This window comes from Rhipicephalus microplus, unplaced genomic scaffold (assembly GCF_043290135.1).
Source record: "Rhipicephalus microplus isolate Deutch F79 unplaced genomic scaffold, USDA_Rmic scaffold_14, whole genome shotgun sequence".
NCBI classification, from domain to species: domain Eukaryota; kingdom Metazoa; phylum Arthropoda; class Arachnida; order Ixodida; family Ixodidae; genus Rhipicephalus; species Rhipicephalus microplus.
Window position 1 is genome coordinate 27,225,810 of NW_027464587.1, and position 19,791 is coordinate 27,245,600.

A 19,791-nucleotide genomic window follows, 5' to 3' on the forward strand; every position below is an offset into this window, starting at 1 on the left:
CGCCCTGCGCACTGATAAGATGCCCCAAAAGAAGTGTCGTACATTGCATGTCGCGAACGTTGCATAATTTCTGGCATTTCAACAATTGCGCTGTGGCTCTCTACTTTGGCGCGCAAAGGAGTTTCTGGTGACGCTGCGAACCGCGCCGCCTCTCGGCGTCGACACGAAGTGAGTCACCCACCGCCGCCTGTGAGCACACTGCCCCTATTCTAGTACACTGTAGCTCCATGCTCGGCAGCTCGGCACTTTGTCTGGTCGTTAAATTTTGGAGATTTCATTCTGGTTTCATCTAGCCACTGCTGTAGTTGGGCTAGACTTCTAGTACACTCTAGCTGAGCTGAAAAAAAAAAAAAAAAACGCATTGTAGCCAGGCCAGGTGCCGCGGATCGTGTGCGAGTTTCGGAAAGGTGCGGGCGTCACGGTGAATAACGGCGAGAAGCCAGCACATTGGTGTAGTGCCTTTTGCGAAAGCAAAGGCAGCGATCGCTTGTGGCCCCGACATGATGGGCCACCGGGCGATGTCGTCGACTGCCGACGCTACACATACTCCGACGAGGTGAGTTAACAAGGCTCGTGTCGTGGTTTTTCCTCTTTTAGCTGGGCCCGCTAGGCCTACCCCGGCCGAGTGCGGCGGGCATATCCAGTTACGTTTTGAACTGGCTCCAGGGCCCTCCGCTCGATGAAACAATTCGCCTTCACAGCTGTCGTACTACGGCGCAGTATTTGTGGTCGTTCGCGCTTGACTAAGTTTTTCGCCAAACCCAACTGGCGTGCCGGCCGGCCTTGCTCAATTATATTTCCAGGGCCTGTTGATTTTCCGCCCGACGCGTCTACACAGCCGATATCGCAGCAGCCTTCGAGAAGTTGGCGCTAAATGGCGACGCTTCCTGGTCTGTTTTTAACCTTGAACCGTTACTTGCGATTTCGCCAGGGTAGCGCTTGATGTGTTGTGCGGTTGCCTTACGTCGTTATACAAAGTAGGCTGCATATCTTTGGCTTTCCGAATAAAGCTTTTGACGTTTGTGTTTCGTTCACTTCGATCATTCCCGGCCAAGTTGATGCAAATGATCCAAATCTGAACGCTTCAGTTATGCGCTGTTCTGTTTACAATTCAAGTGCTCAAACGCTCGAGCGTCATGCCTTAACGGTGCATTGAACTGTTTATTAATTTTGTGTCACATCACGCGCTATTAACGCTTAATTTGTTTTCAGAGTTTGAAAGCGTGGCAAGGTTCTGTTTGGTGTTGCTTAAGTCGTTTGCCAGACTTAGGGGTATTTGCCCCTGCAGTTCCGGCTTTCCCGTATGGTTTCTGTGTAATCCGTTGTGTCTGCGTGGTCTGGCAGTGTTGCCAAATTTCGGAAAGAAAAAATAGCAAGATTGCAGCGAAGCAGTAGCTAGAAATAGGTAAAAAATACACGAAGAAGCTAAAATTGCTAAATTATAAAAAAAACTTAAAAGACATTCTATGCGTGCAACAAGTCTACTGGTTTTAGAGTTTAAACAGAGCTATCAAGTAATGTTTTCTAGCACTTAACTATGCAGAACATGTGTGAACAAAGGGAAAAGTTTTCCTCCTTTGATTCCAATTATTTAGGGCGGGCATGCTTTTAGCAAAGCGTCAAGGTTTGCAGGCCCCTCAAAGAAGACCTGGGAATGTATGTATGAGAACTCTGTAAACATCACGGGTATGCAAATATTTGACAATTTTATATAAAGAATCGAGCAGCGCATAATAGAACAACCAAATATTTTTTTCTAATAATTTTTCAATAACCAGCATTGAAGAGGAGACCACAGTGGAACAATGCGCTTGAAGAGCAACGGCCACCTTTGTTGTTTTAATTTGTGAATTGTCAAGGTGCCTGTAGTCCAACGTGTACACAAGATGCATGCAGGTTAGGCGACGCCAAGGTCAAGCTGTTATGGGAGTAAGCTCTGCTCATCAACGGGTGAAGGATTTTTAGCTTTAAACTCCTGTGTCACTGAAACGAATGTGTCTTCAATTCTTTATCATTTGCCTCAGATTCCTATAATTTATTCAGGATATAATGTTTGCCTTTCACGTCCTAGCTGTCGAGGAAGCTTAAAGTGGGCTGTTGGTTTAATATATATGTACAAGTATTTTTGGCTCAGCCCTAATAATTCAGAAAATGTCAATACAGTACAGCTAGAGTTAGCTAATAGCTAGATTAGGAGCTGAATTTTGGATAAAAATGCTAGAAGAGCTACTCGTAGCTAAATAAAATTTTTGGTAGTTAGCTGAGTCCAAAAGCAGTTAGATCTTGCTATGAAATAGCTAAATTGGCGACACTTGTGAACACTGTCGTTTTATGTAGTGGCCTGTGTGTCTTGCAGAAGTGTGAGCCCCCTTGTTTCACTCCATGATTAATTTAAGAACTAACAGATTGCACTCGATTGTGCCTCGTAAGCAGGGAATTTGCGAGTTCAGACTCGAAGTAGGGAACCCACGCGCAACAACGAATTTAACGAGGGAACTGAATGGCGTCGCAAAACTCTGAACACAGCGTGGGCAGCATACATTGTTGTTGCAGAATTATGAATACCTTCTCTGCTGTGCATAGCTGTGCGGTGGCCCAGGCGACTCATGCTCATCATATGTTGCTGGCGCCCTACTGACACGGGCACACCAGGACGCTCAAAAATTTTGAGAATCCTAGAGCAGCACGTAGGCTACTGGCACCTGAGCGACATAGGCACACCACATACACTTAAAAAAAAAAGTGCCCCCACTTCTAGAAGGGAATCGTGAGAAAATCTCGCACTGAAAGGGGGATACCGTTGCCGTCAGACATTCGCCTTCACCAACTTCTGCCATTGCCATGAGAGGTGCTCAGCCAGCGAACGGTCGAGAGTGAGGAGCAAGCGTCGGGAGAGTAGGATGCCAGCGGTGTTGGCTTGGCGTTGGTGTTTCACAGTGGCGTTCCGAGCACACATTTCCGGATGTTTTTGAGAGGCGTCCAGCCAGTGAACGGTTGAGAGTGAGGCACGAGCGGACGGGATAGTGGTGCGCAGCGAGGAGAGAGAGCGTACGGCGAGAGGAGCACTCTGACGCCACGGAAAACGCCAGATGTCTGACATAGCCCGACTAAAAAATGCATTCGCAATTAAAACAGCGAGCGCCGATGGGAAAACAAAAAAGGGAGCTTAAACTGCACGAGAAAATATAGCTGCCAGATTTAGTGGCGGTCTGGAAACGATGGGTATTCAAGTCTGGCAACGACTTATGCAACGCGAAACAGAACGTTGCTATGGGATACTGCTACCTGGGGTGCCACACTGTATGGAATACTGAGAATGCACAAAAAAGGTGCACAGCAAACAAAAACCAGACATGTTAAGTCTGGTCTGTTGCGCTTCTTGTGCCCAGAGTATGTTGTCACAGGATAGGCTTCATGAACGACTGCACACTGTTTCGCACTGGATCCTATCAAAACACCTAATCATGAAAAGGCCGTACGTCAAAGCGGCGAGAAATTCAATCTCTTAGAAGAATGAAATGCCGTAAAGTCATGTAACTTGATTTGTGGCTGCGCTAAAAACACCGACAAGAGATTAGACGTACACAGAACGACCATAAATCAAGTTACAATTTTCACCAACTGCCCCAAGCAAGAGCGTTACTGTACCAAACAATCAAAATGACGAAAAGACATAAGGCCGAAAACCACTTGAGCCATGCCGAAAACTGCCCCGCCGCGGTGGTATAGTGGCTAAGGTACTCGGCTGCTGACCCGCAGGGCGCGGGTTTGAATCCCGGCTGCGGCGGCTGCATTTCCGATGGAGGCGGAAATGTTGTAGGCCCGTGTGCTCAGATTTGGGTGCACGTTAAAGAACCCCAGGTGGTCTAAATTTCCGGAGCCCTCCACTACGGCGTCTCTCATGATCATATAGTGGTTTTGGGACGTTAAACCCCACATATCAATCAAACCATGCCGAAAACCGAGTGAAAGTTCATTGATTCGGAGGGAAATGGACGAAGGCGCAGCGGGGTGTGCTCCCAAAAGGAAAAAGCTAAACTAATCTGCAGAGACGGTTATGTTTTTGTGTTGAACGGAAAAAAAAAACGAGTTTTAGATGCTATTGGAGGTGCAACAAATTAGAATGCAATGCCAGAGTGATCACTAGAGACCGGATTGTAGGCAAATTTCTATCTTGCTCTTTGCGTTCCTATTCATTTTGATATTTGAGCATGAATTAGAGGTTAATAAGGGCTTTTGGGTGTTTTTATAGTGTCTACAACTGCTTGTTTTTGGTGTTCATGCCTAAATGCCTATGAATGCCCATTTTCTAAATGAGCGTCTCTATGAGCGCTATTAAAGTCCAAATTGTGTTTTTGAGCGTGGTGTGAAACTGTTATTTATGGAAAAAAGGCAACATTGATATTTCCAAACACTGTAATGTTCAACGAAGATAAAGCTGACATGCTGCGAGTGATTGGAGGAGCATGAGTACAAAAAATGCTATTTCTGCAGCCCTAAGTGGAAGCTCGTCTCAGCGTCTGCAGGGGAAAGAGAAGAGAGAATGAAAGATGGGGTAGGAAAATAAAAGTGACGTCTATGGCCGAGGATGAGGCGACCGCCTTCTACAGACAGCTGTCCAGTGCCCTGAAGGAACTGATGAACCGCGCTGAATACCTGGGTTTTGCGGTAGGAAAGGAACAGCAGGTTTTTCTGGGCTGCCGCGGGTAGCTGGAAAACGAATGAAAAACCATGGACGGTGGAGGGCCACTTTTGGAATGCTCTTGTTGATTCAGTGGTGGCGAAGGTCGCCAAATTGTTATACTTCATACAGCGAAGCCTGAGACAGGCGCCGGCATGTTTACAATCAACGGTGTATTTAGCATACATTGACCAATTGCTTGAACACGCTTGTTCTGTATGAGATCCCTTGTCATATGTCTTAATACATACATGAAAAAAATACTGAACAGGGCTTCAAAGTTGTCCTAAGCCTTTACTCAAAAAGACATCTGTAACAATATGGAAAACTAAATGGGGTGGGGATCTCTATCACCATATCGAATTAAGCTGCTATGTCAAGCATTTCATGGTAAAACTCACATTCGAAAATGAATGTACTTAAACAGTTCTCTTCGCACAATGGTAATTAAGATTTTCGAATGTTGTATGAGATATTATTCTTCTATTAATTTGTTTTTCGTTAGTTTGGTGACAAAATGAAATGGTTTATAAAGAGGACAAAGTGTGTTGTGTCAATGAAGGTGTGTTTTCTTTAACATTGTAACCCATCCGCTGCAGCGCCTTAGGGTAAAAAATGTGATGTGCACGCGGCTTTTGTTTTGTTTTCAATTTACTTTTTAAGCGTCCCTCTCTATGTGACACAATAAGTTGTAGTCAGACACTAGAACTTCTTGCATGCCCAATGAAAAGTGTTCTACCATGGGGATTTTTCAAATTGGTTCGCTGCGAGCCTCCAAAGCATGATGCGAAAAGGCAAGCTTGAATCCCTTGCCTCTCGCCCCATGTAGCCATCACAAGCCCGATTCCTTCTCTGTTCTTTTCGGTATTTGGGCTGAAGAATCACATGGCGACATACGCACCAAGAACAACATGCGTAAGCAAGGTCACGCGCGCATGACGTTCCCCAGTCTACTTGAGCACGTACGCCATCGATGTGTCATTTCGGCATTCCCTGTTGTGTATTACCAGTTCCTGTGGGATGGATCAGTGAGTGTATGTTCTTTAGGAGAGGCTGGCAAGTATCGTGTATTGTGACTGTGATACACCACGCCGCTCTGCTCAAACTGCTTCAGAGACGACGCACCAAACACAAGTTAAGCGTTGTCATGGTTGGCGAAGGCACAATGCAGGAACGACGAGAAGAAGAGTGGAAGTGAAATGGGATAGTAATAGTAGTAGTAGTCATAGTAGTAGTAGCAGTAGTAGTATACAGCAGTAGTAGCACTGGTAGTATGGGTGGTATTGCATAAGAAACACGGTATGAATGTGAGGGATGCCATTGTGGAGGTCTCTGCAAATTTTGACATATGTGGTGTTCTTTAACGTGCAGTGACATCGCATATCTACCTTTTCGGCTCCATCTAGATGCGGCCGGAATCAAACCCGTGACATTCAGATCAGCAGCAGAGTACTCTATTGGGTGCGAGGATATACCGTGGTGCCACCATGCGGAGGCGTTTCTGTGAAGTACATGGTTTGATTGCTGGGCCGCTCTAGCGCAGCCCGCAGCTAAAGTATACGCTACTACAGCCGCTTTCGCATCTCCACTTTTAGGGGCGAAACTCCTTAGGGTGTGGGTCTGTCCTTCCTCCATTGTCCAAGGTAGCCACCGGTGGCACATACTGTTCTTCCTTCATTGTGGTACATAGCTACCGGTGGCACATACCCACTCTAGAGCGGGTATGTGCTCTAGAGCGGGTATGTGCCACCGGACAGACAGACTAGCACAGGATGTGCCACAGGGGATACGAGATGTGCGGTACTTGGAGTGTTCACTAGATGGACAGACAGACAGACTACAAGACGGACGGATGGATGCACAAATGGACAGGCGCACGAGCGGACGAACAGATAGATGGACGGACGCACGGATGGTCGCACAGTCGAACGGGAGTACGAACAAACGAACAGGCTGACGAACGCTTCGCCCCACTTATCATCATTCGCTTCATGGATATGCTGGGATTTTTTTCTTATTCTGTTGTTGTACTTCGCTCAACGAAATCAGTAAAATACTGCTGCAGCTTCTTCCCTGACTGTACTAAGGGCTATAACTGCCTTGAAAAAGTTTTACGCTTCCCATAATGCCTGACTGCTGGCGTCGTCTGCAAAGGTCACTTGAATAAAAACCACAGGGGCCGAGCCCGTCACCTCTGTAAAAGGTGGCAACATACTCCGTGTTGAAATGAAGTAATAAATGGGTATTAACAGTAAAGAAACTTATATTTGCTACAAGAAATGCGCGCAACTACGCTACTTCATTCATTGTAGGCTTGCGTCTGAAGAGGGTCCATGGTTGACATGACAAGCATGCGCAAATTACACTTGTGTTTAACACACATAGCCGTATACGAAGCACAACGCCAGAAGATTCCGCGCTTTGTGGAAAGCATGACAGTATTCTTACAGCCACATACAGCCGCAACCTTTCTGTTATTGTTGCGGGCAAATATGAGAATCACGTACGTGCGTACCTCATTCAAAGCTGTCAACCATGCGCAAATTACACTTGTGTTGGGCACACATAGCCGTATACGAAGCACAGCGCCAGAAGATTCCACGCTAAGCATGACAGTATTCTTACAGCCACATACAGCGGCACCCTTTCTGTTATTGTTGCGGGCAAATATGAGAATCACCCACGTGCGTACCTCATTCAATGTTAATTTTTCTCTGTGGCACAACTCTAATATTTATTGCACAAAATTTTTATGGCGGCCATACGTTGCACGTTCAATCGCCATCGAGCCACGCATTCGTGAAAATTATGAATGATTGGTTCAGTTCCAGAGCTTCTATAAAGGGGTAAATCGTGATAAAAAGATGCGATCAGCCAGCCGTATCATTTTGAGCCCTTGATTGTGCATGCTGCGAGGTCTTTCGCACCGTGATCTAAACGACAATTGCATGTCGCAGTAAAATTGTTTTTTTACAGCTTCATTCATAAGCTGTGTTATATTTCATGGCAGCTCTTAGAAGATGAATCAGATCTCGAAGCTGACCAGGTTTTCGCCTGTAGATCAAAACAACATTGATAGGAAGTGACGGTGGCTATGGGCTCATTCTACAGACGTAATCTATATGCAAGGAATCAAACCTGTGAGCTGAATTCGCCGACAGCTGGGGCATTGGCAGAAGTTTTTTTCGGCGAGGGTACCCCCCTGATTAGAGTTGGCCCCCCCCTGATTAGAGTTGGCCCCCTGATTAGAGTAGGCAGAGGTGGTAGACCATTATTTTGTGTGCATATATAATAAAAATGTTGTTTTTTTTTCGGGGGGGGGGGTGTGTTTTGGTGTGCCAGACCCTGGCAACGCGACTGGCGGATGGAAACCCGTGTAGTATAGTACAGACCCGGGGATGGACACCTGGGGAGGAGGATGGTAGTAGCGCAGACTGCGGCAAAATGTTACCTTGGCAAGAAAAGTAAGCTTTAGCAAAAGCTAGAGCGACACATGTACGATATAAGAAAGTTTCATTGAACGTGCTGGCCGAACACGCAAAAGCAACTGACCACGATATAGGGCGAAAATAACGAAAATAAAGAGAAAATAATCGGAATTCTAAGCTATCTTGACTCTGACATTTCAGACAACGGCACACATTTTTTAAATGTAATAACGGCAACTTCCCCCACATGGACGCTCCTACATCCTTCTTTAAAATATACAAAATCGGACAGTCTGGGCATTCATTTTTCGTTGTGAAAGACGCTCCTGTGCTGAAACTGAATTGATCTGCTTTTACGTGAACATTCATGGTCTCTGCTCATTTAAATCCCATGGGCTCGAAATAGCAACCACAACAAAAACTAAGAGAGAGGCGACAGTGGAACCGCCAGTGGCTGTGACAGTGGCATCACATACACAGCGAACTGTGGCACGCCGCCAGTAACTTTTACTGCGAATTTTTGCATCGTGTGGTCTGCAGAAGTCCACGCACACGAAGTCGGAGCAATACAAGGATGTCGAAAATGAAAATACCACGATGTCGTGGTTAAAAACAATGCATCCAACCTCCGGCTTTTCCTCGCCAGAGCGAGGCGAGACCACGTAATCCAACCCTGCACGTCACAGCGATTGCAGCTCTCGTGCCTCCAGTAGTGGGCCTCGTGCGAGCCCAATAGCGACTGGTCCACCGAGGCGGACGCAAAACGAGGGCCGATTAGTGAATAGCATCTCGGGGCTATTCAAAATAAAAATTATGATAAGCTGAGATTCCGTTTGCGTATTTTATTATTTCTCAGCTTTCATTCATACTGATTTTGAAAGGGAAGTGCAAAGACACAGGGGGGAAAAAAGACACTGTCTTTCTTTTTTCTTTGTCTTTGCACTTTCCTTTCAAAATGATATGAAGCAACTAGCCCAACCCAAACTACTCCTCACTCATGCTACACAACAGAACACACAAATTGCACATGCCAAGTAGAGTAATATCACGTTCAACGCTCTTAATGAGGTACCATTTAAAATGCAGGATATAATCAAGAGACGGGGCATTTTTCATTCTGTTTTTCTAGATATAGCTAGCATATAACGAAGTTCTGATGAAGAGTGTGCGGTATGCGACGTCATCCCGCCAATATCAATTTAAGGGAGGGACGTAAAAGCAGGACCATTCCTTGCTGTAAAGTCACTCCTTCATCTTGGGGCCCATGCCCGTGAGAAGGGCAAGTGGCATTCATTAGAAATTGAGCGTTTTTCCGCAACATGTAATTGAGCGTTTTTCCGCAATATGTAACTTTGGAAATCTTAACAGGAATGATCCGGAGTGCCCAGTGCACCATTACACTTGTCAGCTCAAAATGCCCAAACCTAGTGAGGGGCCCTTGAAGGTGTTCACCGATAGGATAAAAATTTGTCCTACGCGATTAGGCCTAGCATCCCTCTCTTCTGAGGTTGTCAGTGGTCTGGTAATTTGCTCCTGCGCTCCCCTTCCTAACCACAATGAAACAAAAGAGACCCAGGAGTGTGTTGTTTGAATGGTGGACACTTGACGCACAATGCTAGACAACAAAACGAGAAAAGACCACATAACGCGAATCGCGCATGAAATGCCTATGTTCAATCGTTGGTACATTTCTGCTATCTTAAACAATATTTTCTTTGCTTCTTGCTATAGGTGCAAGTCGCCGACGTTGTTTTAGGATATTTCAATTTTTGTAGAAATTTATTATGCTTATAATTATTATTTTCAGGGCCTAAAACGGTGTTTTACCTGCCTGTCTTGGCACCTAAAACACACTTTTTAGTGCCTAGAAATCTGGCCTCTAGTGATCACCGACGTTCATGTAGAAGGTACTGGCATCTTGACGACATGGTCTTCTTACTCATCGCCTCCTTCAAAGAGGGAGCAAGCTAGACGCGAAAACGACAAGGGAGCTATTAGGGACCAACCCCGCCGCTTACAGAGCAAGAGCTAAGAGTTGCACGTTAATCATTTGGCAGGTTCTCTGAGCAACCGGTACGATGTAAATGTTTCAAGTTTTCTACTAGAAAATGGATTTAACGTAATTGTATATGAAAAGTCATTCTGGTTTATATTAAACAGCAAGAAGGGAAAGAAGGAAGCTTGCTATGAAAAATTTGTACACAATTCCTGTTTGTGGATTTTTTATCTCCCTTACAATGAGATATGCAATAATATGTGTGACCCTATTTCACGGGGTCGTGACGTTGACAAAGGGAGCAGACAGTAGGTCCAAGGTGAAACTTTTCATTTTGTCAAACTTATGGCCGGTGAGCAGAAAGACAGAATACAGCGATAGGCACTGGCACGAATAGCGGTTAACTGTGCTTCAGCTGTCGATCAACTGACAAGCGGTGATGTGTGTTGGCATTTATACATGTGTGTCGAATGTTCCAGCTATATCGCTAGCAGTCACATACATTCCAGACCAATCTAGTGTTCGTTTTGTGTACTTAATTGCATTGGAAGGTTCTGAGGTTTCCTTGGTGGGTTCTTAGTTCATCGGCACGCTTTGTGCAAGGCAGCCCTCACACGTGTAATGGGGCCATAAAAGTTGACAAATGAGTGTGGCATTATGAATAGGAGACGTGCTGGTCCTCGTACGTCATATGGTTTACGCCTCTTAACACGTCCATAGGTAGCGAACTCACTCATGAGTCGACACACCCAGACTCGTATCAAGCCGTGAGTCTGAGTACGAGTGAATCCGGGTGATTTATATGTCAGTTGGAGTCTGAGTGAGTCTGGCTGAAGAAAGCTTTAGTGAGTGCGAGTCTGGGTGTGTCCGACTCAGAAAAATGTTGATAAGTCTGAGTTCGAGAGAGTTCAAAGCGCAAATGTATTTGTTAAGGTATGAGGCCAAGTGGAAAAGATTTTTTTTCTAAATGTAATTTTTGGTGTCTGGTTATGTTAAATGTGCAATTTATTGCCACTAATTTTGCTGCATAAAGCTTCTGTCTACACAGTTTCTTTCAAAAGATACAAGCAAATAGTTAGACCACCCATCACATATGAAACGGAAGGTGCCAGTTTTGTCCAAATCAGAAGATTAGCTTAAGATGTAGCATTTTGTTGCCTATTTAAAAATCATATCAAGTGCGAACATCTCATAATGCTCTAGAAGCATTGTCAGTACATCATTTTAATCATAAAAGTCATTAACTTCTCACTAGGTGAATGCGTAAAGCGGTACATGGGCTGTTCATGCTCAAGGACACGTATTTAAGGCTCTAAACCATCCAATTTGCTTTGTTTGACAATGTGTGTCATTTCAATAATGGCAACAGAGGCATATTTGATATGCTTCTGTGTATTATTAAGCAAATCGGTATCGAGCCTCGCCCTTACAATGGAAAAGCTTGCCTTGCAAACGATCAGCTCCGAAGCGCGAAAGAGCCCTGTAAGGTCACTGATGCTGCTAAGCAAGCTCGAGAAAAAATTTACAGTCGCCACTAGAGAAAAAGCGCACAGTAGTAAGGTCCGCAATGGAACTGGCTACAAATATTAAAAATTTCAGCCCTCCTGAGTATCTTGTGTAAGCACTGCACTTGTTTCAAACCTTTTGTTATTTTTCTTGAACTTTATATATCTAGTATTTTTTCGTATGCGAACAGTCGTAACTATTTTGCTAATAAACATTTTACAGAGAAAGCTGTTATGAGATCACAACTCGAGTCCCACACAGCGCCATAGCTGTCCGCCGGGGTCCGCAACCACCTCGCATGAAATTAGAAAAAAACAAAAACAACTTAGCACGAATGACACATTGGGGCTCGAACCCGAGTTCACTTGGTGCATGCCCAGCATTCTACCACTGAGCTATGCCGGTGCTTGGGACTTGTTGGCAAATTTGCCTTAAGCAGGCTTGATGTCAGAAAAGCAATGGCGTTTATACCATTTATAAAGTGTTTTAAAACAAAAACAGAGAAAGCACAAGCAGTCGTCGCACAATGAGAATAGCGTAAGAAGTGAATCGTTCAATGCTTCAACCCATTACAAAAGCTTACTCTTGTTCACCGATTAACTGTTGCGCATACCCACTTCAGGCATAATTCCTCATCGTCTTCAGCCACTGCATGAACAATTGGCACAAAATTCTTTGCAAGTGTTTAGCGATGCCACGCTTCTCAAAAATTCTCAAAAGAATGATGAAAAACAACAAAGCGATTGCCGGCCTACTCTACAAAAAGTTTTATTAAATATGTCGTAGTGGGTATCAAGCAAGTGTGCTTGCAGTATTTACCCAATGAGTGTTTAGAAAAGGCTCTGAAAGGCCGCTCTTCTAGCTTTTGCTGTGACTGTGCTGCACCTTACGCGCAGGCCTGGCGTCGTCTGATTAAAACTTGGCACACTTCTTTATCAGATTAGTAGGCGTGCAATGAACCTAACTGAGCAAAATTGTACCAAAAGATTTAATATGGCTCCCTGCTATACAAAGTTTTCTCTAGTACTTGTGCATACTTTTATGGTTTTTAATTACTGTATTTTTACTATTTATGAGATCTCATTTGTTTTGGTTCATTGCTCAGGCCAAAGCTTTTTATATATGAGCATTTATTAAAGGCACTGTCTACCGTTCTTCACTGCTCCCTTGTATTGTGTCGCAACAAAAAGCGTACAATTTGAAGTGTCCAATCATGAAGGGGTTTCTCAGGAAAGTGCATAGAAATTTTTAAAACGGAATTTCTTTGTCCGCGTTATGTCTCTTTGTATCGGTGGGATGAATGCGCTCAACACGGGTCGGTGCTGGTGAAAGTAAAAAACTGAAACCGCATGCGGTTTTTGCAGGCTTCATCAAGTTTGGTTATTAATAAAACAAGTACCTTAGTGGTTGTTTCAGGCACGCACACGTTTTTTGTTGTTCTCATGAGCGGCGGCGGACGCTGTGGTCGCGTTTCTCTGCCGTTTGCAGGCAGGTAATGGTGCATTCAGACGACGGACCGAATCCGGATTTGTCGTGGACGCGGACAGCTAATCCGCGGATGGTCCGCCTGCAGGCACATCCACACGACGGACGGTGTCCTAGGGGAAAACAGCCGGATTACCCTCGACAGCAGATTCGGCGCTCACCTGTGCTTGCTGACAGCAGACCGGTTTGAGAGTATTCAACATGGATGCCCGCAAGAAGCGACGCTTGGCTGCAATGTCTGTCGTGTTGTGACAAATGAACAAGTAGTGTTATTCTTTCAGGAGAAAAGGGAGTTGCTAGCAGGATATTCTTTCAACTACATTATTCCCCACTTGTAGAACTTCTAAACGTGTCTCCCGCCCTTTTTTTTTTTTTTTTAGAAGCGGCACGTCGCCGGTTGCAGAAATTGGAATATTTCAGCACCATGACGGCTAAGAATCTCGCGTGTTAAGCGACGGCGGCGACATTTCCCGAATCACCAAAAGTGATTTCTGCATATTTAATCACCTGAGAACAAAGTCTCCGGAAACTAAGTAAACAATGCTCAAGCGTAGATGATGCCGACCAGTCATGCAGCTGTCCGCGAGCCATTGAGGACATGCCGCGAGCAGACGAAAAGTGTACTGGTTGCCACCGACCCCAAGCTATTCCGCTGAATTACCGGCTCTCCCCCACCAGAATCCTGATGTGAGAAACAGGTTGGGTTCTTCCGTCCGCGAGCCGCGCGGACGAGGGGAATCGCTGATGTGAGGTTACGTGACGCGCCGTTCGTCCCGCCACATCGGGATTCGATCCGTCGTCTGAATGCACCATAAGCGAACACGCCGCCGGCAGTGCCACCGGGTGCCTATTTGAACGCGTGAGAAAAAAAAAAAAAGCAAAAATTGGTCTCTGGCACAACCTAAAGCTGCCTCAAGTGCATAAAATACAATTTCAACTTAAACGTGTTTGTTTTTAAGCAAAATAAGTCTACCTGAAAGGATTGCTTGCGCTACAAATAGATTGTCAAGACTGACCACATTCGCTGTTGGGTGGTGCTAGTTGTCACTTTTTATCTATTTTGAACATCAAGTTAAAATTATAATTCCTTCTTTCTGGCACGAAAGCATGCTTGTTGCAGCCGATGTGATGAACGATCCTTTCATTTGTGCCACAATCAAGAAAATTTTACCGAGCAGTAGACAGTTCTAATGAAACGGGGTTTATTGGTCTAAACAGCACTTGCACAGGAGGTCCATTGATCCTGAAAGCAGGCGGCAACGACCGACACAGGAATCACAGCGTTAGGGCTAACAGCTCGCGCTTGAGGCTTCTGCTAAAGAGATAGCCCATTACGGCGTACTGTTCTTCTTCCTCCTTAGAGCACCCCCGCGACAAAGGGAAGCCATCGTGGCGGTTCAAGGGGACGACAGAAGGAAACGCTCATGATATGGCTTAAGGCTACTGACGTGAACTGTCTCGTGACCAATGCGGTGCCTGTCTGCCGATGGGTGGACTGGCTCGGTCACATATGTAATATGAGAGCGACGTTCCTTGACGCGGTAGGGACCGTGGTACTTTGAGGCAAACTTGAAGGACAGGCCAGGAGAGCGGAACGGCAGTTGAAGCCAGACGAGCAAGCCTACCGCGAAACTCTGGACTTGCCGGTCGCGGTCATGGCGTTCTTTTTCAAGGGCTTGTCTGTCCGTTGTGAGTGAGCAAGCCAACTGACGACACTCTTCAGCATGCCACACAATTTTAGAAACAGGACTGGATTCGGAAACATCCAAGCGATACGGCAAAATGGTGTCGAGAGTACGGCGTGGCTCACGGCCGTATAGAAGAAAGAAAGGCCGAAAGCCTGTTGACTGCGTCGCGGTATTGTATGCATAGGTTACAAACGGTAGCACCACATCCCAGTTTGGCTGGTCAGAATTGACATACATCGCGAGCATGTCTCCCAGGGTTCTATTGAAGCGCTCCGTTAGACCGTCTGCTAGTGGTAGGCAGTAGAGATGCAGTGAATCATACGGCATGCGTGTAGGAGTTCTTGAAGTACATCAGATAAGAACACGCGCCCTCTATCGCTGAGTATTTCACATGGTGCACCGTGATGCAGGACGAATCGTCGCAAGATGGAGTTGGCTACGTCCAGAGCAGCAGCTGAAGGTAGAGGAGCTGTTCCTGAATATCTCGTCAGATGGTCCACGGCGACGATTACCCATCGATTGCCAGCCGCGGTATAAGAAAGCGGTTTATATAGATCAGTGCTTACACGGTCGAAAGGGCGTGCCGGACATGGTGGAGGCTGCAGTAGTCCGGGTGAATGGGCAAATGGCTTCCGTTGTTGGCACAATGGACAGGATCAGATGGATTTTTGGATGAAGGTGTACATGCCACGCCAGTAGTAGCACTGGCAGATGGGTTCCTACGTCTTCACCGCTCCAGGGTGAGCATGCTGTGAATCAGCATGAAAATGCACACATACATCAGATCCCATATGGCTTGGTATAACCAAAAGCCATTTACGACCATCGATGTTGTGGTTGTTTCATTATAGGAGTGTGTCTTGCATCGCAAAGTGTGTGGCTTGACGGCGAAGAGCATGTGGGTATGCTGACGTGGAAGTGTCTGAAAGGACGTTAAGGAGAGATTCAATCCATGGATCTTTACGCTGCTCAGATGGCATGCTCGTGATGGAAATGGCAGCGATGGGAATGTCACTTTCAGAGGGCAGGTCTTTGCTGGATCGCATTGGGGATTGAGAGTGCGCGTCGGCGTCAGAATGTTTTTGCCCACATTCGTAGATGATGCAAATGTCAAATTCTTGGGGGCGTAGTGCCCAACGTTCAATACGGCCAGAAGGGTTCTTTAGAGAAGCTAACCAACAGAGTGCATGATGGTCGGGGACGGTCGTCGAAAGTCCTTCCGTATAAGTGAGGACGAAACTCGCTTAACACCCACACAATTGCGAGGCACTCTTTCATGGTGACAGAGTAATTTGTTTCCGCTTTTGTGAGTGCGTGTCTAGCAGATGCGATGACGTATTATGGAATACCAGGCTTACGTTGCACGAGTACTGCGCCCAGGTCGACGCCACTAGCGTCTGTGTGCACTTTGGTTGGGGCTGTTGGGTCATAATGCTGTAAAATAGGTGGTGATGTGAGCAGGCGGTGCAATGTGTCGAAGGCATGATCACATGCTTGGGTCTAATTAGAAAGGTTCGCAGGCGGAGCAAGTAGTTTCGCGAGCGGTGCTATGACTGATGCAAAGTTACGGACGAAACGACGAGAATAGGAGCACAAGCCGACAAAGCTCTGCAGTTCTTTGAGTGTTGTCGGTTTTGGAAAGTCCGCGACCACACGAAGTTTTTCCCGGTCTGGAAGTATTCCATCCTTTGAGACCACATGGCTAAGTATAACGAGTTGACGCGCTCCGAAGCAGCATTTATTCAGATTAGGCTGAAGGTTTGCCTTGCTGAGGCACCGAAGAAATGTGTACAAACGGACGACGTGCGTAGGAAAATCTTGGGGAACAGAATGTCATCCCGGTAACATAAATGAATTTGACACTTCATGCCGCATAGAATGCTGTCCATCATTCACTCAAATGTAGCTGGCGCATTGCACAGACCGAATGGCATCACTTTAAATTCATATAGGCCATCTGGCGTGACAAATGCTGTTTTAGGCCCCGCAGGGGCGTCTGCATAAGCAGGCGTTTGGTGTGTAGCGACACCACGGACCCGAGCTGACGGGGGGGTTTCAACTCCCTCCCACGTCTAGCCGTGCGTGGCTTTGCCGTTTCTGGGGGAAAAGGGGATTCTGGGGGTTGAGCTGACGCTGGGTGATTGGACCTTTAAGGCCCACCGATAGAGGCAACACACCCCTTTGGCCCCGGCTTCACGTAGACGGCACCCCTGGGCTGACCCACCCAGGAGAAATTGGCAGTCGCCTTTTCCTTTCTCTTTCCCCCTAATCTTCGTCTTTATCTCTCACTTTTTATCTGTCCTGTCATCTTCTCTCTTCCATTTACTTCTAAATTTCCTGGCGGCAGGGGTTAACCCTGTGTAGTTACCCAACCTTGGGTAGTTATACTCTGTTATAGCGGCGATGCATGGCTGGCGTCTCCAAGTGTTCACTATTCAACCTTGTAGCGTCCCCTTGTTGGGCTCGGTGGTGGGTCGCCACCATCGCCACCGAACTGTACATAATCTGTATGGCCAACTTCCCCCCCCCCCCTCTCCCTGATCGCTGCCCAAAAAAGTGGCGCACCGAAGAACCGTTTCTTTTTTTCCAAACCAAAGCAGCCCTTCCCCAAGTTTCATGTTGAGCATAGTCAGAAAGTGAACAAAACAGTCCGAGCAATATCGCCTTTTCTTGTCTCTAAAACACTCACCGAAGCAATCAGTTCAGGATATCGTGTAACAAAGTTGGGAAGCGGTCACCTCCTTTTGGAGGTTCGCGACAAGCTCCAATACGACAACTTACCTAAACTGGTAGCGTTTGGGGATGTCCCAGTCTCAGTGGGCCCACACAGGTCAATGAATACAGTGCGCGGTGTGGTCTCAGATGACGACCTGCTTGGACTGTCCGAAAGTGAATTATTGGAAGGCTGGCAAGACCAGAATGTCGTCAAGGTCCAAAGAATAATTATACGACGGGACAAAATGGAAACATCCACAAAACGCATAATCATCACCTTTGGTACCAGTGACTTACCTGATTCAATTGGAACCGGCTATTGCAAGCTCCATGTCAGACCCTATATGCCAAACCCTCGCAGATGTTTCAAGTGCCAGCGCTTTGGACATGGGTCACAAAGTTGCAGACGGCACATTACTTGTGCAAATTGTGCATTCAACGAGCACGCATCAGGTACTTCTACCTCAACATCATGCTGTGCGAACTGTGAAGGAGACCATGCTGCCTACTCGAGATCGTGCCCAATATGGAAGAAAGAAAAACAAATCCTTGAGATTAAAGTGAAGTTCAATCTGTCTTTTCAAGAAGCACGTAAACGGTTCTCCATCCATCAGTCCAGTCCTTCCTTCGCCGATGTTACGTGCCGGGGCGCCGCGCCTCATCTTTACGTGCCCGCAAAAGTCGCACAAAGTGAGACTGCGGGCGCGCCACAAGCGCTCCCGGCTGGAGCAGCCAATACTGCTCCGCCACCTAACAAACAGGGCCAGCAGACTACCCAGTCTGTCGGACCCCGGGCCACTGCAAGCACAGTGAGGCCCGAAAGCACCGTGAATATGTCTGTCGAGCAGGCACCATCCACCACCTCACAAGAGGTGATGGATACAAGTACGACTCCTCCGGCGCCCGAGACGCCTAAGGAGAGGCGCAGCTCTTTGGAGCGCACAAAAAAAAGAAAGACTACGAATTATAGGGCCTCTTAAAGACCCTGTAACGTAAGGCAACACCTTTGTACACACAGCACCACACAGATTAAAATGACACAAATATTACAGTGGAACATCAGAGGACTGCTCAAAAACCTTGACGATCTTCAAAAACTTTTACACAAATATACACCAAAAGTACTGTGTGTAGAAAAGACACACCTGAAACCGAAACACATAAACTTTATACGTCATTACGCCATGTTTTGAAAGGATCGGAATGATGCAGTCGCGTCATCCGGTGGTGCTGCCATTGTTATGCATCCAGGAACTGCCTGTACACATTTACCACTTCAGACGTCTCTTGAGGCAGTAGCCGTCCGAGCCATTGTCTTGAATAAACTGGTCACAATTTGCTCTATTTATATACCTCCTTATCACCAACTTAGTAAACAAGAATTTCAGGCGGTAATTGATGAACTTCCAGAACCGTACCTTCTCCTTGAAGATTTTAACGCACATAGCAGTCTGTGGGGTGACTCGCTCTGCGATGCACGAGGTCGTCTGATTGAACAGTTTCGTTTCTCCTCTGGCGCGTCTCCTCAATAGGAAAGAGGCAATGTATTATAGCCTCGCTAACCATACCTACTCGTCAATCAATTTAAGCATTGTATCTCCATCGCTTCTTCCACTACTTCACTGGAAAATCACTAATAATCCTTTTGGAAGTGACCACTATCCTGTAGTTCTGAGCTCAGCAGTACCAAATGAAAGTCCTCCTTAGGTTCCCAAATGGCTGATAGAAAAAGCTGATTGGGACCAGTTTTACAAGGCTGCTAGCTTAAGTTGGACTGACATATGCGGTTCTAAAATGTTGTAGGCCCGTGTACTCAGATTTGGGTGCACGTTAAAGAACCCCAGCTGGTCAAAATTTCCGGAGCCCTCCACTACGGCGTCTCTCATAATCAAATGGTGGTTTTGGGACGTTAAACCCCACAAATCAATCAATCATATGCGGTTCTAGCTTGAACGCAGCTGTACAATACTTTACTGCTTTTGCTATTGAAGCTGCAGCTAAGTGCATTCCGCAAACATCTGGACTGGGCAGAAAACGACGACTCCCCTGGTGGAACAGTGAATGCCTAAATGCTCGCAAACAACAAAACAAAGCCTGGAAACTGCTCCGAGACTCGCCGACCGCTGAAAATCTTGTCAATTTTGAAAGCATCAAGTCCCAAGCCAGGAGAACGTGTCGACAGGCCAGGAGGGAGAGCTGGCAGAGGTTTTTATCAGGAATCAATCCATACACACATGAAGCAAGAGTCTGGAGAATGGGCAGTAGGGTAGTAGGACGAGAACCACATTCTCT

At 46.3% G+C, this 19,791-nt stretch overlaps 1 protein-coding gene across 1 annotated transcript in view; it reads left to right on the forward strand.

Moving 5' to 3' along the window:
* Positions 1-230: 230 nt before the first annotated feature.
* cdi (serine/threonine kinase) overlaps positions 231-19,791 on the forward strand; it is an 81,476-nt gene continuing 61,915 nt past the window's right edge. Inside the window, exon 1 of the mRNA XM_037432558.2 lies at positions 231-556. The gene's annotated coding sequence lies outside the window, so the exon portion shown is untranslated. The remainder of the gene's footprint in view (positions 557-19,791) is intronic.